This window comes from Octopus bimaculoides, chromosome 8 (genome assembly GCF_001194135.2).
Source record: "Octopus bimaculoides isolate UCB-OBI-ISO-001 chromosome 8, ASM119413v2, whole genome shotgun sequence".
Taxonomy (NCBI): Eukaryota; Metazoa; Mollusca; class Cephalopoda; order Octopoda; family Octopodidae; genus Octopus; species Octopus bimaculoides.
In genome coordinates, this window is record NC_068988.1 from 86,767,623 (window position 1) to 86,772,116 (window position 4,494).

Below are 4,494 nucleotides of genomic sequence, written 5' to 3' on the forward strand. Positions count from 1 at the left end.
GTGTGTGTGTGTGTGTGTGTGTGTGTGTGCTGTTGTTGTTCTTGTTGTTGCCTTTATGTTATGCCAAGCTGTTTGTGGCATGATTGAACAAAACAGAATCAAAAGCAAAACGCGTGACAAGCTACAAACCATTTGACACAACAGATAGACAGACGACAACGACAATAACAACACCAACTTGTAACTAGTCACAGTGTTGTGGAAGGACCCTGACCCCCACTTTCCTTACATGACTGAAAGTGGACAAGCCCATTTCAATAAATAAACTGGGTGGACCGTCAATTGACAATGGTAGCAGTTGACAGCGTTGGTCGTCCGTGTTGGTTACTGCGTTACTTTAATATCCTAACTATTTTTACACCCGACGTGTGCAGCTCACGTCATAATACACTGTAATGTTAATTATTATTTTTGCTATGTGCTATTCGAATTTTGTGTGCCACAGTACCATAGTATGGTACGATCGAAAGCTTAACGCTTTAGCATTCATACTACCTGATCAAATGTAATGCTTATTCATACACATTGTTTTGTATTAATCCTGCTTTATATGGTAGCTATGGTGGGGGCGCAATAGCCCAGTGGTTAGGCCAGCGGACTCGCGGTCATAAGATCGCGTTTTCGATTCCTAGACCGGGCGTTGTGAGTGTTTATTGAGCGAAAACACCTAAAGCTCCACGAGGCTCCGGCAGGGGATGGTGGCGAACCCTGCTGTACTCTTTCACCACAACTTTCTCTCACTCTTACTTCCTGCTTCAGTTGTGCCTGTAATTCAAAGGGTCAGCCTTGTCACACTGTGTCACGCTGAATATCCCCGAGAACTACGTTAAGGGTACACGTGTCTGTGGAGTGCTCAGTCACTTGCACGTTAATTTCACGAGCAGGCTGTTCCGTCGATCGGATCAACTGGAACCCTCGACGTCGTAAGCGACGGAGTGCCAACACACATGGTAGCTATGAGATTTTGATGATGTGACTGCTTATTTTTAGAATGATATTGTAAGGAAAGTGTAAGAAGTCAGATCTGACCAGTGTAAACATAACATAGGTATATCTGGGCCTTGTATGGCGGGGGTTTGAATGCTAAAGGGTCAAACAGCATTTGACAGAGAAATCCGTGACCGTGATTATGTATTGCTGGTACGTAGACAACATAAATTTTGCGATTAGAAGGAAATCTCACAAAAATGTACACGGAAATCAGAAGAGAGTATCGTGTGGAGCATCCAGTTCATAACTAATTCTATCAGAATATCAAAGTGACAACGGTCTATCCGTCCGAACATTCTAATAATCAGGATTGTAGCCAGGTTCTATATCAATGGTCCTCAACCGTTTCTTATCCATGGACTCCTCCGATTACTATTTTACTCTGATGGACCCCATCACCACTCGAAGTTTAAAAACTAATTTTGTAGATACGTCTTTCAAAATTCCTGTTTTGCATTTCATATATTAACTTGTGTAGGTTGAATTATGTAAAGGAATCTTGCTGTTTCTTGGAATGGACACATCAAAAGCCACCCATATCCCCCCCCCCAATCTTATATGGACCCTCAGGAGTCATACCGATCCCAATTTAAAACCAGTGTTCTAAAGTTAGGGGGGCAAGCACATAAAAAAGGCGTCGTGATAGATACTAAACAATTGTTAATTCATTGATCATACATTTTATAAAAGGCACCAATGTTGAAAAAAATGTGCTCGAGAGTAGCCGTCGCTACGCCACTGCTAATAATAGATCTCGCGTTCCAGATATCGATCTCTAATGGGGAAACCATAAAAAAATAAAACGCAACTCGCCTACTCGCATTATACGAAACCCATGGTCCGCTGAGGTTTCTCTGTAACAAAGTGTATATAAATAAACACCCTGAGAGCAAATCTTGTGAAAGTGATTAACTAGGTATCTGCAGCATGTATCGACCCTGTGAATTACAAAAGTATATTCAAGATCTCGTCCACCGAATGCAATCCTCCGGATATAACCGGCAGAACTGTATCAGAACACAAAAGAAGCAAGGAAACGTCTGAAACTATTACCCACAACGATGTAAATGAAGTATGTGCTCTAGGTATCAGAGTAAATCCAGCATCAGATTACAATGCATATTCTTTCTTTCTTTTACTTGTTTCAGTCATTTGACTGCGGCCATGCTGGAGCACCGCCTTGAAGGCATTTAGTCGAACAAATCAACCTTAGGACTTATTTTTCAAGCCTAGTACGTATTCTATCGGTTCTTTTTTGCCGAACAGCATAGTTACACAGACGTAAACACACCAAGAAGCAGTGATGGAAGAGACAAACACAGACACAAAGACACATACACATAAATATACACGCTCGCGCGCGCATACACGCACACACACAAACACAGACACACACACACACACACACACACACACACACAAATTCTTTTATTCTTTTACTTGTTTCAGTCATTTGACTGCGGCCATGCTGGAGTACCACCTTTAGTTGAACAAATCGATCGCAGGGCTTATTCTCTGTAAGCCTAGTACTTATTGTATCGTTCTCTATTGCCAAACCGCTAAGTTACGGGGGACATAAACACGCTAACATCGGCTGTCAAGCGACGGCGGGGGGACAAACACAGACTGACCGCTAACTCCACAAGTTTTTTTTGTTTATTCTCTCTCTGTTTATTTCATCGTGTTCCTTTCTGTTGAAGAGCGTAAGCTCGAAACGTAAAAGACTTTCTCACCTTCCCGAGCGTCAGACTAATACACCTTCTTGTTGTTTATACGCCTGTCTTCGTCTTTTGTTTTTCTGTAAATTTCAACTGTATATAAGACGGGCTTCTTTTAGTTTCCGTTTACCAATTCCACTTACAAAACCTTAGTCGTCCCGAGGCTATAGTAAAAGACACCTGCCCAAGATGCCACGCAACGGGACTGAACTCGGAACTATGTGGCTTGGAAACAAGCTTTTTACTGCGCCTGTGAAAAGAAAAAGATAAATGAGGTAGAACCATTTTACGGATTCCGAGGGGCGGTGTTTGCTGACGCAACCCCTAGGGGCGAATTAGCATACAAAGTTTGAGAGATTAAACTGAAATAAAACTTAGAATTAAAATATTAGAAAAACCAGGAAGACCAATTAGATTATTAATCAGTAGGATATACCGATGCTATCTTCAAAACAAACCCATAAGTAAAATTTATTACGCCTCATATTAAAGATGTAGTAAACGGCATGAGATGCATAGAAGAATATTCTTTCTACTTTTGGCACAAGACCCGAAATTTTGGGGTAGGGGACCAGTCGATTAGATCGACCCAGTAGGCAACTGGTACTAAATTTATCGACCCCGAAAGTATGAAAAGCAAAGTCGACCTCGGCGGAATATGAACTCAGAACATAAAGACAGACGAAATACCGCTAAGCATTTCGCTCAGCGTGCTAACGTTTCTTATTTCTTTACTGCCCACAAGGGGCTAAACACAGAGGGGACAAACTTGGACAGACAAACGGATTAAGTCGATTATATCGACCCCAGTGCGCAACTGGTACTTATTTAATCGACCCCGAAAGGATGAAAGGCAAAGTCAACCTCGGAGGAATTCGAACTCAGAACTAGCGGCAGACGAAATACTGCTAAGCACTTCGCCCGGCGTGCTAACGTTTCTGCCAGCACGCCGCCTTCATGCGTAGAAGAATATTGCAGGAACGCTGACATAGCTTATTTTAGAAGCCGGCCTGTGATTTAGGCATCTAGGCGAAAAACTAGAAGTTCGTTGGTGTGAATAAAGAAAGAAAGAAAGAAAGAAAGAAAGAAAGAAAGAAATAAAGAAAAGAAAACAACTGTAGTACTCAACCTATATACTAAAGATAGACATGGCAGTTCGATAGACAACACTGTGGTAAAAATTATTTCGTTGCACTTACATTATGCAACACTTAGACAAGTTATAGACGTTATGCACATACTAGAGCAGAAAGCTAACCTGCTACACTCATCCACCTGAAAAATAAAAAAAAAATGAAATAATAATTCTATACCACCACGTTCCAGATAGATTAACTCTAATAGAACGATGAGAACATATAAAGAAAAACAACAACGACACGACGCAAATTAACATAATTTATTGCAACATAGTTATAATATAGAAAAACCAATATCAAAATGATATATGTTAATGTATATGTATATATACCTGTCGATGTGTATTTATACATGCATCAAGGTGTAAAGGTGTGTGTATGTGTGTGTGTGTGTGTGTGTGTATACATAAATTACATGCATACACACATACACACACTCTCACACATATATATTTGGAGCTACATGTATGCACACGTGCAAGTTTGTGTGAGTGTGTGTGTGTGTGTGTGTGTGTGCATGTGTGTGTATCTGTGTGCGTGTGCGCGTGCGTGTGCGCGTGCGCGTGCGTGCGTGTCCAAGGATGAATATGGTATTTATGAGACGCAGGCACAAAGCCAACTAGTGTTGAAAGCTGGCTTGTATGTGT